The sequence below is a fragment of the Cannabis sativa genome, chromosome 7 (assembly GCF_029168945.1).
Source record: "Cannabis sativa cultivar Pink pepper isolate KNU-18-1 chromosome 7, ASM2916894v1, whole genome shotgun sequence".
NCBI classification, from domain to species: Eukaryota; Viridiplantae; Streptophyta; class Magnoliopsida; order Rosales; family Cannabaceae; genus Cannabis; species Cannabis sativa.
In genome coordinates this window covers 51989846-52006739 of record NC_083607.1, presented here as the reverse complement: position 1 = coordinate 52006739, position 16894 = coordinate 51989846, and positions in this window count along the sequence as shown.

Below are 16894 nucleotides of genomic sequence, written 5' to 3'. Positions count from 1 at the left end.
CTGCATAAGAGCAAGTAGAGTAAATACTCACCAAGAACATTCTCTGTATTTATAAGAGTGAAACACTCCCCAAATACATTCTCTGTATTAAATACATCCATAAATAACAAAGACTCGTGGACTAAGGCTCATTAACGCCCCAACCACGTAAAAATTCTTCTCTAATTTTCTTACAGCTCTCTAATTTTATAATATTTTATTAGTTGCCGAAAACCTCGGTCAACATTTTGGTGCTTTCATTGAGAGCTGAAGAAAGCTACTGTAAACGAACACTTGACTTCACAAACATGGTGGAGACTAGAAGTACTCGTCTGCCTCGCCCTCTAGAAGATGCTCAAGACCCAAATGAGGAAGATGTAGCCTCTAGAGCAGCTGAGGGTTCCGAGAAAGAAAAAGGAATTCCAGATGATGACTACGAGGGACACCTCGATGAGTATGCCTACGACGAAGGTAGTTACTCGGAGTTGGTGCTTCGCAGACAAAAAGCTATCGATCACGAAGCCGAGATCGAAGCTCAGAAAGCACAAAACCAAAAAATGCAAGAAGTGATTCTGGCCATGCAAAAAGCCATGGAGGCGGCTGGCATTCACGTGCATCCCAAGGCAATGACTGCTGGACTTGGCAAGGAACTAGAGACGTCCTCGCCTAGCCCTATAAGGTACCCTACTGAAGGGAACCAAACAAAAAACCCTACCTCTACCCCAGGGCGAAAGAAAAAGGCGCAGGATCCGCGAAAGGTCCGCTCAGATTTCCCTAAAGGGAAAGGTCCGCAGAGGGGTGTTGGAAGTTATTTTACCAGGATCTTAGATCTACTCACAAGTATGTTGATTTAACAACCTAAATATGAACTTCTAAAACGATAGGAAATTAAACACATAAGAGTATCAGAAATCTTACAATGATTGCAGCGGAATATATGTCTCTTCCCACTCAGATCTCTAACCCTTGATTCCTTTCTGTAGCAGAGTATAATCAAGATCTGAGCCCGATAGTCCTTCTTTGTTGTTTTCGAATTCTACACAGCCTTCCTCACTATGATTGAGGTATTACTTGATGTGTGTGGGCACTACTCTAGCACTTATACTTTCGAAACAGTGAAGGAAGAGAGAGAGAGGGTGGCGGCTCAGAGAGAATTTTCTGAGAGAAAATTCTTTCAGAATAATGTTGTGAAAACGTTGTACAGTTGTGTTCAACTCTGAAGCCTTTGCCTTCTATTTATAGAAGACCACCCAGGGCTATGATTGACATTTGGAATTGAAAAAATCAAAGAGAAAAGGAAGCTAAGTGGCCGGCCTAGGCATTGTGGAAACAAGGCTTGCCACTTTTCCAACTTTCCTTTTCCTACATTGATAGTTTCCTGTTTTGTCAAAAACTGCCAATTCCTTTGTTCAACCACATAAATGTCAAATCTAATTATTTAATAATTAAAATTAATTATCAAATAATATATTGTCATTTATTTTATTAATAATGAAACTAATTAAAGTTTCCTAATTAATAAATATGCCCTTCAAAATCTCTATTTACTGTTTTGCCCTTAATAAGTGATAAATTCTCAAATAGACAAGTCTATCTTGAGAATTTTTAATTGATTAATTAAAATCAATTAAATGAGTCTTACAAGTAATATCATCTCAACTAGTGAGGGGAATATGGGTCTATATATCCGAGCTTCCAATAAGCAGATCTAGAATTTACCACTTAAATTCACTGACTTATTAATTCTTCGTTGAATCCACACATAGAACTCAGAATTGCACTCTCAGTATATAGAATGCTCTATATGTTCCACCATATAGACACATTATTAGTTATCCATTGTTATAATCCTAATGTGATCAATGATCCTCTATATGGATGATTTACACTGTAAAGGGACTAAATTACCGTAACACCCTACAATGTATTTTATCCTTAAAACACTTAACCTTGTATAAATGATATTTCAACTAAGTGAAATGAGTACTCAATCATTTATCTCGTTTGGTTAAGCTCGAAGGAAATCACCCTTTGCTTACTATTCGCCAGATAGAAGCTATAGATTCCATATTTATGTTAGCGCTCCCACTCAATCGCACTACCGTGTTCCCAAAATGTATGTATTGCCCAGACTAAAGATTAGGCTTAACTAACAAATCAAAGAACACGAATAATACTCTTGAAATTGAGCCTAACCATATCAGGATTTCGATCATGTGATCTAGGATCAACTCATGATATTGAATTGAATAGATATTTACGGTAAGTTTCAAAATCTAATTCAAAGTTCAATATCGGTCCATTCCAATGCATACTCCACGCATCCAACCTGAGCTTTACTTTAACCTATGTTCTGGAAAGAACATAACATTTTTCCAAATGTAAGTAAACTCTGTTGTAGATTGTCATATCAGTAAAACCCAGTGTTCTGATAAATCTAGGAATACTTTATTCACATAGTCATGTTTACTTTCCACTGTGTTGACAACACAATAAACATGATCAAGTATGTGAAAAGGGGTTTGGATGAATTTATAAATCAAATAGACAAGTAATTGATTAAGTGAACCAAAACATACACAAGTGAATGAAAAATTACTTCTGTTACTTTATTGATATTGAATAATCTGGATTACATTGAAACAGAGTTTTATTTAGGGCATAAAACCCAACAAACTCCCACTTGCACTAATATAAAACAAATCAGTACATTTCAATTAATCCTAAATTCTGATGGTGCTTTTCGAATGAAGTTACTGCCAAGACTTTGGTGAATGGATTAGCTAAGTTATCCTGCGTATCCACTTTCTCCACCAGTACATCCCCTCTTGCCACATATTCTCTGATAATTTGATACTTTCTTTCTATATGCTTACTTCTCTTGTGGTTCCGAGGTTCCTTACTGTTGGCTATAGCTCCAGTGTTATCACAAAGCAGGATTAGAGGCCTTTCCATTCCAGGAATTACACCGAGACTGGTGAAGAACTTCCTAAGCCAGACAACCTCTTTAGCTGCTTCAGCCGCAGCTATGTATTCTGCCTCCATGGTAGAATCCAAAATCGCAGTTTGTTTAGCACTTCACCAAACCACTGCTCCACCCCCAAGAGTAAACACCATCCCAGATGTAGATTTCCTGTCTTCAAGACATCCCTGGAAATCTGAGTCTGTATAGCCTAAGGGATTTAAAGCACCACCCTTGTAGACTAATACATAATCTCTTGTACTCTTTAAGTATTTCAAAATATACTTAACAGCATTCCAATGTACCTGTCCTGGATTTGACTGATACCTGCTCACGATTCCAACTGCATAGCAGATGTCAGGTCTAGTGCATAGCATAGCATACATTAGACTTCCAACTGCAGAAGCATAAGGAATTTTTGCCATGTCTTCTATGTCTTGAGGATCAGTAGGACACTGTTCCTTAGATAGACGGATACCATGTCTAGAGGGCATGTTTGCCCCATTGGTATTGGTCATGGAAAATCTCTCTAGAACTTTGTCAATGTAAGCTGTTTGAGAGAGAGCAAGGGATCTGTTCTTTCGGTTTCTGACAACCTGAATACCAAGAACATAGGCTGCCTCACCCAAGTCTTTCATGTCGAATTGAGTGTCAAGCCATTCTTGATGTGAGTCATTTTCTTGACATTGTTTCCAATGATCAAAATGTCATCAACATAAAGGACCAGGAATACTACTACTTGGTTTTCCTTGAGTTGGTAAACACAAGGTTCATCTTCATTCTGATGAAAGCCGTAGGTTTTGATGATCTCATCAAACATTTTATTCCATGAGCGAGAAGCTTGCTTAAGTCCATATATGGACCTATTTAATTTGCAAACTTTATTCTCCTGCCCAGGAAGAACATAACCTTCTGGTTGCTCCATATAGATGGTTTCTTCAAGAAGCCCATTAAGAAAGGCTGTCTTGACATCCATTTGCCAAATTTCATAATCTAAAGCGGCAGCTATGGAGAGAAGAATTCGGATGGATTTGAGCATGGCAACCGGACTAAAAGTTTCCTCATAGTCCACACCTTCTCTTTGGGTATAACCCTTGGCGACCAGTCTAGCTTTGAAAGTTTCGACTTCGCCTCCAGCACCTCTTTTCTTCTTGTAGACCCATTTACATCCAATTGACGAAAATCATCAGGTGGTTCTACATATTCCCAGACTTTGTTCTTTTTCATGGAATCCATTTCTGAATCCATACCGGCTGACCATCGCTTCCGTTGCGGACTTGCCATTGCCTGTTTATAGGTTAATGGGTCGTCATCAATTCCATCACCAACGACCATATTGATTTAACCATCCAAGCCATAACGAGATGGTTTTGTAGAAACCCTCCCACTACGACGAGGAGCGGTGACCTTCTGAACAGGAGCTTTAGTAGTAGTTTTCTCAGTTGCTACAACTGAGGGAGTGGGATGTTCCTCTTCTTGAGTAGAAGAAGATGGTACATTTGAAGGAACAGTATCTGTGAGCATTTCCTCTAATACAATTTCACTTTTCGGTTTGTTGTCTTTCATATAGTTATCTTCAAGGAAAGTAGCATTTGTAGAAACAAACACTTTGTTATCCTTGTGACTATAGAAAAGTCCACCCCTAGTCTCTTTAGAATTTCCGACAAACATGCAAACTTCAGTTCGCGATTCCAGTTTGCCTTCTTTCTTTCTTAAGACGTGAGCAGGGCACCCCCAAATCCTATAATGGCGCAAACTAGGTGTGCGACCATTCCATAGTTCAACGGGTGTCTTAGGGACTGCTTTAGATGGAACAACATTTAAAATGTCGTTTGCCATTTGAATAGCATAACCCCAGAAGGACGTAGACAGAGTTGAATAACTCAGCATAGACCTAACCAGTTCTAAGAGAGTGCGATTTCTTCTTTCTGCAACTCTATTCTGCTGTGGAGTGCTTGGGGCAGTATATTGGGATTCAATTTCAAGTTCAATTAAATGATCTTTGAACTGCATATCCATATATTCTCCACCCCTATCAGTTCGCAAGATCTTTAATGTTTTACCTAATTGGTTTTGAGCCAAAGCATGAAATTCCTGAAACTTTTCAAATGTTTCAGATTTCTTTTGCATTAGGTAAAGAAAACTATATCTAGAGAAATCGTCAATGAAAGTGACGAAATACTCATAACCTCCTCTGGCTTTTACATTCAGCGGTCCGCAAACATCTGAATGTACTAACCCTAGGGGTTCTTTGGCACGCTCTCCCTTCGCAGAGAAAGAACGTTTGGTCATTTTTCCTTCTAGGCAAGACTCGTAGACTGGCAGTTCCCCTAAGACGACATTTTTCAATTGACCGTCTTTGGTTAGCCTATTGAGTCTATCAAAACCTATATGACCTAAACGTAAATGCCATAGATAAGTTTGATCATCATTATCAATCTCTTTTCTCTTAAGGCTTCTAGGTTTAGCTACATTGAAAAGTTCAGTATTTAGTGAGATTTGAGTATCAGGTCTTAAAACATAAAGCCCTCGTTCCATGTTTGCAACACATATATGAAATCCATTACGAGAAATTGAACAATTTGAACTCGAAAAATTCAATATATAAAATTGTGTCTGTAAACATGAAACGCTAATCAAGTTTCTACTAAAATTGGGAATATATAAAACATTCTCTAAAAGTAAAAACTTCTTAGAATTAAACTTGATTCGGGCTGTTCCTCTTGCTTTAACTGATACCAACTCCCCATTTCCAACTTTAAGCTTTAACTCATCTGGGTGAAGATTCTCCCAAGTTTCAAGCAGCTGCAATGAAGAACATACATTGTTAGTAGATCCAGAATCAACAATCCAGGTGGATTTGTCGTTCTCTAAAACACATGATTCAAATACAAAAGCATCACCTTCGTTTAAATTGTCTAGAAGCCTGGGACATTGTTCTTCTTTATGTCCCTTTCCATTACAATTCGCACATAGAACATGATGTCTGATAATTGTACTTGAAGGAGCAGCTTTGTTAGAGCCCTCATGCTTAATCTTCTTCCTCTGATTAAAGCTTGCAATACCAGGAGGTCCCATTGCAATCAGATTTCGCTCATGGGCCCTTAACTCAGACTCGAGTTTGTCCATGTCGGAGGAGTTAGGATTGTTCAATAAATAATATAGAACAAAACTGTTATACTCCTGAGGAAGACTATAAAGTATGAGTCTAACCCATTGTTCCTTTGATAAATCAATTCCTAGTAGATTTGCCTTTTGGAATTTCAGATTCATCAACAATAGGTGCGAGTTAATGCAACTACCAGGATGCATTTTCACACTATTGAGTTCTTTTGCAAAGATACTAACTAGGAGTGGATCGGGATGAGGGTTATTCATATTGGCACTACAACATATCAATAAACAGAAGTAAGGTTTTGGTTCTATAAATTCAAACACAGGTTCAGAAAACAAATAATCACATATGTTATAAAAATACTAAATCTAACATAGTTTATTTTCCAAGGTTTCCAACGAACTGATACAGTGTCCTGTTTAGGCGAGAGTCAAAGCATCATCCATTGAATAGAGTTGTCAATTCATCTAAAATGTCAAACATTCTAGCAACCTTTTATTCGATCAAGATTGGAATCCAGCGTTGTCCCGTTTAGGTGAGAGTCAAGGCAATTCTATCTTATGAGCTTCTACTATTGTTTCGCATTCTTGTAAGTCTTATACAGTCGCCACCATTACGGTGGTCATGAACCATATAAAAATAAACTTATAAGAATACTTATCTTTCGAGATTAAACGGCGCTAACTTGCTAATGAACGTTCCTCCATTAGGGAGGATTACTCACTAAAACAATAGCTATGTAAAACCAACAATGGAGATTGAATTTCTCTTGATTAAAGCTCATTATTTAACAATGTATTTTGTTTAATCATTTATATTCCATATCTCAATAATGAAATATTACAAATTAAAGTAAAAACTTTAATTAAATTTCAAAAATGGAATAATTTTGAAAAATATATTATTTAAGTTGTTTAGAAAAATCTAAATACCCAACTTAAATATTCTTCAATCAATGACTTAAATAAATATTACCAATTAAGTAGTAACCACTTAATTTAGAAGATATTCCATTTTAAGTTCCCATATTTATAAAATATCAACTTAAAAAATATCTAAAGAATCTTAATAACCAATTCCTAAAATTCCTCAACTTAATTTATAATAGGAAATTCAAAAATATTCAAATCTAAGTTGATTTGATAGATTTAACTAAATCTCAACTTAAATAGGAATATTTAATGAAATTATAAAATTAAGATTCAGAAAGAATTTATATGGTTATAATTCCATATTTAATTAAAAAACAAGAAAAATACATATAGCTTTCCAGAATATAACTATTCAAACTATGTTTTTCTTAAATTAATTTCAAGGAAGAATGAAATTAATTATGTTGCTAATCAATTTTTTATTAGGTCAAACTAATATAATTAACCTAGCACAGTTATCCAAATCAGGCAAATGGGTCTTCACAATTTGGGTTGTTCATGTGAGGGGGGGCTGGGTCCAGTATGTCGTACCCACTTCTAAGGCTCCCAACTCTCACACAAGGCCCAAAAGAAAGGAATTTAACCTTAAAATGAATAACTGTAATTAATTGAATAGGCTCACTACTAAATGAGCCTAAATAAAATCTATCAGTTATGATATTTTATTTAGCAACAACAACCTATATGTATCTATAATAGAAATTAAACATATAGGCTCACACAGGCATACAAATTTGGATGGATCCTATCATGTTACTAGGTCATACACAGATGAAAGAAGTTTGTAAAAATTACCTGTTACAAATTATTTACTTGATCTATCATCAATTGAACCATTGGTTAAAATTAGATCATTGGATCTATCATCAAGTTAACCAAGGCAATTTAGATCAAGCAATAATAGGTTTTAGAAAACTTACAAACAATCTAAAACACATACTCCTGCAACAAGGTTAGATTTGGATAGTTGGATGTAGGATTTATTTAATTTTAAACATTTATTTCGAAAATAAAATTAAAATTAAACCTACCATTTTGAAAAATTAGGTTTTGGGTAACCTAAATGTCATTTCAAAATTAAATTGCTAACTTTCCTTTTAAATTTCATGTTATTTAATAAATTAAATAATAAAATAGAAAATGGTAAATACATACCCTTTTCTTGTTTTACAATTTAATTTAATTAAAAAATAACAAAATTTAAAAGTTAACAAAAATACCTTATTTCCTCTTTTAAAATTATCATGATTATTTTGATCTTATTTTAATTAAGGTCAAGTTACCAAAAAAAATAATATCTGACCTTAAAAAAAATAAAATAATCAAATTTTAAAGGAAATAAGAAAAGAGGTAAGCAAAACTTGATTTTTCCTATTTTCAAAATCAAATTACAGTAATATCTAAAATTAATTTTAAAAAATAAAATTAATTTATTTCTGATAATTAGATTTGAAATTTGAAAAACAAAAATCAACATTCAAAACTACACAAAAAATCGGAATTTAATTCCATGAAATAGCATGAAAAATCGAAAAAATTGGAAAATTGGATGAACTGTACAGATGGCATGCCATGCATGCCCATCCGCGCGCGTTTCAGGGGGTGCATGGCCGAGAAATCACGGCGCAGGAAGGCTGCAGGCAGCCATTCCGCGCGCTTGATGAGGTTGCTCGTCACCCCGATTTTTCCAATTTTCAAAAATTCATAACTAATTCAAATTAAATCGAAATCGAGTTCTGTAAAAAAGTAAATTGCTTAGAATTTTCCAAACTATCCAACAAAAATAATTACAGAATCAGAACAGTAACCATTTTTCCCAGAATTCACAAACAACAATCAAACATCAATATGACACTCAAAGCAACATGATATCATCCAAAAAACAAGCAAATCGTTTTAAGTCCAAATTTCTTGCAAGAAAATCAATTACCATGGCTCTGGTACCAATTGTTGGAAGTTATTTTACTAGGATCTTAGATCTACTCACAAGTATGTTGATTTAACAACCTAAATATGAACTTCTAAAACGATAGGAAATTAAACACATAAGAGTATCAGAAATCTTACAATGATTGCAGCGGAATATATGTCTCCTCCCACTCAGATCTCTAACCCTTGATTCCTTTCTGCAGCAGAGTATAATCAAGATCTGAGCCCGATAGTCCTTCTTTGATGTTTCTGAAATCTACACAGCCTTCCTCACTATGATTGAGGTATTACTTGATGTGTGTGGGCACTACTCTAGCACTTATACTTTTCGAAACAGTGAAGGAAGAGAGAGAGAGGGTGGCGGCTCAGAGAGAATTTTCTGAGAGAAAATTATTTCAGAATAATGTTGTGAAAAGGTTGTACAGTTGTGTTCAACTCTGAAGCCTTTGCCTTCTATTTATAGAAGACCACCCAGGGCTATGATTGACATTTGGAATTGAAAAAATCAAAGAGAAAAGGAAGCTAAGTGGCCGGCCTAGGCATTGTGGAAACAAGGCTTGCCACTTTTCCAACTTTCCTTTTCCTACATTGATAGTTTCCTGTTTTGTCAAAAACTGCCAATTCCTTTGTTCAACCACATAAATGTCAAATCTAATTATTTAATAATTAAAATTAATTATCAAATAATATATTGTCATTTATTTTATTAATAATGAAACTAATTAAAGTTTCCTAATTAATAAATATGCCCTTCAAAATCTCTATTTACTGTTTTGCCCTTAATAAGTGATAAATTCTCAAATAGACAAGTCTATCTTGAGAATTTTTAATTGATTAATTAAAATCAATTAAATGAGTCGTACAAGTAATATCATCTCAACTAGTGAGGGGAATATGGGTCTATATATCCGAGCTTCCAATAAGCAGATCTAGAATTTACCACTTAAATTCACCGACTTATTAATTCTTCGTTGAATCCACACATAGAACTCAGAATTGCACTCTCAGTATATAGAATGCTCTATATGTTCCACCTGTTGGGTTTTATGCCCTAAATAAAACTCTTTACAATCTGATTAGTTATCAATATAAGAAATTTGAAGTGATTGATGTTTGCATGAATTTTACATGTTAATGGTTTAATATGTTTAATATGTTTATTACATTCATACACACAAAATCAGTTAAATCCAGATCATATGTTTATTCACAATTACAGTATCGTCAACACAGTGGAATGTGATTGTGATCATATGAATCAAAAGTTTTGGTCCCTGTTTCATCAGTGTTATTGGATTTACACTAATGTGATAATCATCGATGATGTGTACTTACACTTGGAGTAAGTGTTATGTTCTTTCCAGGACATTAGTAAAGTATACTAGTTTTCGAATGTATGGAGTATACATTGGACTGGACCGATATTGCAACTAAGTTAAGATATTACAAACTTACCGTTATACATATCTTTCCAAGTCAATATCAGTAGTTGATCTTAAGATTAAAAGAATCTAAATCCTGATATGCTTAGGCTCAACTCAGGAGTGCTATTCATGTTCTTAGATTTATTTGTTAAGCCTACTTTCGGGTTAGGGTGATACGTATATTTTGGGAACATGATAGTATGATCGAGTAGGAGTGCTGAACATAAATATGGAATCTATAGCTTCTACTGGTGTATAGAAGTCAAGTGATGATTCCCTTCGAGCTTAGCAAATAGAAGTAAATGGATGAGCTCTTGTTTAACTGACTAATTATTAGATCACTAAACACCATTTACAGGTAGCTAAGTGTTTTAAGGGGCAAAATACATTGAGGGGTGAGAACGGTAAAGAAATCCCATCTCGATGTAGATCATCTATATAGAGGATCTTTAAATCACAATAAGATTATAACAATGGTTAAATGAGATAGTATATTGATATCGTGGAACATACAATATGCTCTATATAAGTCTGAGAGTGCAATTCTAAGTTCTAAGAGTGGATTCAACGAAGAATTAATAAGTAGGAATTTACTTGGTAAATTTGGTTCACTTATTGGAAGCTCAGCATATAGATCCATGGTCCCCATTCTAGTTGAGAACATTCTGCTTGTAAGACTCATTAATTGATTCGTGATTGATCAATTATAATTCTAAAGTTAGACTATGTCTAATTTTATGAATTTTCACTAAGCAGGGGTGAAATTGTAAGGAAAAGAGTTTTCTAGGTTTATTTATTTATTAATAGACTTTATATGTCTAATTAATAATTAAATTAAATGACAATATTATTTAATAATGTATTTTAGTTATTAAATAATTAGTTTTGGCATTTAAAAGGTTAGAATTGGAAAATTGGCATTTTTGAGAAAATAAAGATAAAATTTGATAAAATTGCAAAATTAAGTAAGGCCCAATAACACCATATGGCCGGCCACTTAATGATGATTTTTCAAATTATTATTTTCATTATTTTAATGCCAAATAATTCTAAACCTAGACCTAGTAGTTGCCTATAAATAGAAAGTGATGGCTCAGTCAAATCATAAGTTTTCATTTAGCTTTCTGACAGAAATTTCTCTCTTCAGAAAACTGAGCCTTCCCACTTTCTAGCCTTGGCCGAAATACCTCTCTCTCTTTTCCCTTCATCTTTTTCGTGACCCTAGTGAAAGAGTAAGTGCCCACACACAGCAAGCAGTAACTCAATCATAGATTGGAAGACTGTGAAGGATCAAAACTTGAAGAAGAAGGACATTCGGGCTCAGATCTTGATTATACTCTGCTACAGAAAGGAATCAAGGGTTAGAGATCTGAGTGGAAGGAGACATTTATTCCGCTACATCAATGTAAGGTTTTCTTAACTTTATATGTGTTTATTTTATCGTTTTAGAAAGTTCATATTTAGGATGTTAATAAACATACTTGTGAGTAGATCTAAGATCCTGGTAAAATAATTCCCAACACCACCATATAGACACATTATTAGTTATCCATTGTTATAATCCTAATGTGATCAATGATCCTCTATATGGATGATTTACACTGTAAAGGGACTAAATTACCGTAACACCCTACAATGTATTTTATCCTTAAAACACTTAACCCTGTATAAATGATATTTCAACTAAGTGAAATGAGTACTCAATCATTTATCTCGTTTGGTTAAGCTCGAAGGAAATCACCCTTTGCTTACTATTCGCCAGATAGAAGCTATAGATTCCATATTTATGTTAGCGCTCCCACTCAATCGCACTACCGTGTTCCAAAAATGTATGTATTGCCCAAACTAAAGATTAGGCTTAACTAACAAATCAAAGAACACGAATAATACTCTTGAAATTGAGCCTAACCATATCAGGATTTCGATCATGTGATCTAGGATCAACTTATGATATTGAATTGAATAGATATTTACGGTAAGTTTCAAAATCTAATTCAAAGTTCAATATCGGTCCATTCCAATGCATACTCCATGCATCTAACCCGAGCTTTACTTTAACCTATGTTCTGGAAAGAACATAACATTTCTCCAAATGTAAGTAAACTCTGTTGTAGATTGTCATATCAGTAAAACCAAGTGTTCTGATAAATCTAGGAATACTTTATTCACATAGTCATGTTTACTTTACACTGTGTTGACAACACAATAAACATGATCAAGTATGTGAAAAGGGGTTTGGATGAATTTATAAATCAAATAGACAAGTAATTGATTAAGTGAACCAAAACATACACAAGTGAATGAAAAATTACTTCTGTTACTTTATTGATATTGAATAATCTGGATTACATTGAAACAGAGTTTTATTTAGGGCATAAAACCCAACAAGGGGTAAGCCCCAAAAAGGGAGCTTTGGCCCTCAGGATCGAGAGGACTGAAAAAGCGTTTCCGTGCACCAAGAGCCCGGGGGTAGAGGAAGAAGAGGACAGAGGTGTCCTCCCGTTGATCTGAGGAATCAAATCAATGGGAACCAAGGTGACCTCCGGGATCACCTTGACCAAAAAAGATACGGACCCGCGGTCTCCACGGGTACGTTAAATGAAGGAATTATGGCGGAACTCGCCGTACTTCGAAAAGACATTGCCCGAGTCTCCCGAAGGCAGAAAGGGGACGACTCCGACTCAGATAGCGAGGACCGGGAACCATGTGCTAAGCACATCCTGGAGGCGGAACTCCCTAAGAACTTCAAGATGCCCGAAATGGCAGCTTATACCGGGAACTCTGATCCTAGCGACCACTTATCACGGTTCAACTGTGTCATGACGGTCATGAGAGTAAGCAATGACGCCAAATGTCTGTGCTTCCCACTTACTCTAAGTGGGTCCGCGGAGGAATGGTTCAAGAAGTTGGAACCAGGATCCGTGGGCTGTTGCAACAAGCTACAGACCAATTTCAGGAGACAGTTTGTCGCCGCAAGAAAGGTCAACTTGGAGGTTAGTGCCTTGACTAATATCAAGCAACTGCCCACTGAGACCTTGAAAAACTATATAAAGAGGTTCCGAGAGGAAGCCTCGAAAACCCAAAAAGTTGACGACGGACAACAGCTTGCGCTTCTCCAAGCAGGCATCCGTACGGGGACTCCTTTCTGGAATGAACTACAGCAAGAAGGAGCTGCTAGCCTTTAGGACTTCCAGAAGAGAGTCCAAAAATATATCAACCTCGAAGAAGCCCAAATAGTGGCTTATGGAGGATACTATCCCACCGGGATAGCAGGGTACATGCCCGGAGTATCGCCCTCGGGTACTGCCCCGACCGCAACTCCACAAACAAGCGGCATACAATTCTCTGCCACCCCCGGATACAGCCAGGGACAGGCCTTGGCGCCAGCGTCATCCCATTTCGGCAACCCGTCCGGAATGAATGGACAAACTCCTTCGCACTCTGCTCTGACTGCTAGCCTGGCAGGCCCTTCCCAGGGCTCGAGGAGTAAAAGGTCCTCCAAGAGCAGCACCGGGACAGGGGAGAAGCGCCAGAAAAGGGGGTACACTCCCCAGTACACCCAATACACGGAGCTGTCGGACTCCCAAGAGCGTGTGTACTTTGCTACTAGGCAAAATACGCACTACCGAAGACCACAACCATTGTACAAGGATAGCTCCCGGAGAGATCCGAGCAAAAGATGCGAGTACCACAACGACATTGGTCATAGCACTAATGAATGCAAGAATCTCAAGGACGAGATTGAAAACCTAATCTGGTTGGGCCACCTCTATGAGTGGATCAAAAATAAGCTGCCTCACCTTAATCCGAACCAGGCGACTGTGGGTGTGCCTCAGGGAACACTGGGGAGTACAGCAGGAGCGTTAGCTCCAACTGCTCCCGCGGGCGACGCCCAGCACATCCCGGGTCTGCCGCCCAAACCTAACGGGAGGGTAGCCATGATCTCCGGAGGTCCCCATATCGGAGGAACTACTCGCAAGGAGCTCAAACAATACGCAGGGGTCGTAAAACACAATGAGGTTTGGGAGGTTACTCAACTCCCAGCTCAAAGGCCCCCACTTATTGGCCAACCCATCACGTTCACGGAAGAAGACGCCAAGACGGTGTGCTTCCCTCATCATGACCCATTGGTCATAGAGACCCCCATCGCTAATAAAGTGGTGGCCAAAGTCTTAATTGACAATGGAAATTCCATGAACCTACTCTTCAAGGAGGCCTTCACCGCAATAGGCTTGACGGACCGAGACCTCTCGCCCAGTGGGTCCCAACTCACAGGGTTTAATGGGACAACACTTATCCCAATGGGAAAAGTAAGGCTCCTAGTCACCTTGTGCCCGGACACCCCCAGAGCACATTTAAATACTGCACTTTCGTGGTGGTGGACTGTCCAACTACTTACAACGCGATCCTCGGCCGACCGGACTTGGTAGATTTTGGCGCAGTCACATCCATTCGGCACCTGTGCCTGAAGTTCCCTACCCAGGAAGCTGGGATCGGGACGGTGAGAGGAAACCAGGGGGAAGCAAGGCAATGTTACAATGTCGCAACCCACCTGCCCGTACTGATGGTCCGAGAATCCATTGAGCCAGAAGTGGCTGAAGAAGATGAGTTAAACCCCCGTGTGGGGTCCGAAAGAATTGTGGAACCAATGGAGGATGTCGAGGAATTATCAGTGTGCGACCTCGACTCCACCAAAGTACTCCGGCTGGGAAAGAACCTAGATCTGGAGGAAAAAGAGAAAATAATAAAAACAATGAAGGGCGCCATCGACATCTTTGCATGGCGCCAAGAAGACATGACTGGCATAAGCCCTCATGTCATCACCCACGTACTCAACGTCAATCTGGACATGCCGCCAGTCCAGCAAAAGCGACGCCCGCTCGACTCGGTGAAAGCTGAGGCTCTGGAGAAAGAGGTGGATAAACTTTTGACCAACGACATGATCCGCGACGTATACTATCCGGAGTGGCTAGCCAATCCGGTCCTGGTACCCAAGCCGAACGGGACTTGGCGAGTTTGTATAGATTTCACTGATCTAAACAAAGCTTGTACGAAGGACTGCTTTCCGCTCCCCAGGATCGACCAGATGGTAGACGCCACTTCTGGATTCAAGCTACTATCCTTCATGGACGCCTATGCTGGGTACAATCAAATAAAGATGCATACGGCAGACCAGGAGTGCACTAGCTTCAGGACCGATAATGGGGTATACTGCTACCTAGTCATGCCCTTCGGACTGAACAACGCCGGAGCAACCTACCAGAGAATGGTCAACCGGATGTTCAAAGGCCTCCTGGGACGAAATATGGAGGTTTATGTAGATGACATGCTCGTCAAGTCCAAAGCATGCAACAGCCATGCAAGCGACTTAGAGGAATGTTTCAAAGTAGTCCGGAAATACGGCATGAAGCTCAACCCAAAGAAATGCACCTTTGGGGTCAAGTCAGGGAAGTTCCTGGGCTTCATCGTCAGCTACAGGGGGATTAAGGCAAACCCGGAAAAAATCCAGGCTCTCCTGAGCATGCCATCCCCCAGAAAGCATAAAGATGTGCAGAGCCTGACCGGAAAGGTAGCTGCCCTAAGCCGCTTCATCTCACGGTCCACGGACAAGTGCATACCCTTCTTCAACATACTGAAGAAGTGTCAAAAGTTTGAATGGTCGAACGAGTGCGAGGAGGCATTCAAAAAACTAGAAGAGCACATGGCCAAGCCTCCTATCCTGTCAAAACCCGTTCTCGGAGAAGACCTATTTCTATATTTGGCTGTCTTCGAACACGCGGTCAGCGCTGCCCTAGTCCGGGAAGAAGAGAAAACTCAGCATCCTGTGTACTATGTCAGTAAGCGCATGATAGGAGCCGAAATGAGGTACCCCACCATCGAAAAGCTGGTCTTTTGCCTCCTGATGGCCTCGAGGAAATTGAGGCCATACTTCCAAGCACATCCGATCAAGATACTAACCAACCACCCGCTCCGTCAAGTCCTCCAAAAACCTGAAGCATCCGGAAGGCTCCTCAAGTGGGCAATGGAGCTAAGTCAATTTGACTTGCACCACATGCCCCGAATTTCTATAAAAGGCCAAGCCTTGGCGGACTTCATTACTGAATGCAACGAAGCCGAGGCAACCGCGAATATGTCGGTACCGCCAATCCCCACATGGAGAGTATTTGTGGACGGAGCCTCCAATGAAAATGGATCCGGAGCCGGAGTGGCGATGATATCACCAACCGGACTGCGACTCCAGGCGGCCTTACGGTTCAACTTCGCAGCTTCAAACAATGAGGCCGAATATGAAGCCCTAATAGCAAGGCTGAAATTAGCAAAAGTTGTAGGAGCCAAAAGAGTGGAAGTCTATAGTGATTCCCAACTGGTCGTAAACCAGATATCGGGAGAATACCAAACACGCGGCGAGCGAATGGCCGCGTATGTAACAATAGTCCGGGAGCTGCTCCACGAGTTCACGGACTACAAAATAGAAAGGATCCCCCGGGAAAAGGGTGCTCACGCGGACTGTCTGGCTAAGTTAGCTTCAGATAGCGAAATCGAAGAGTTGGGG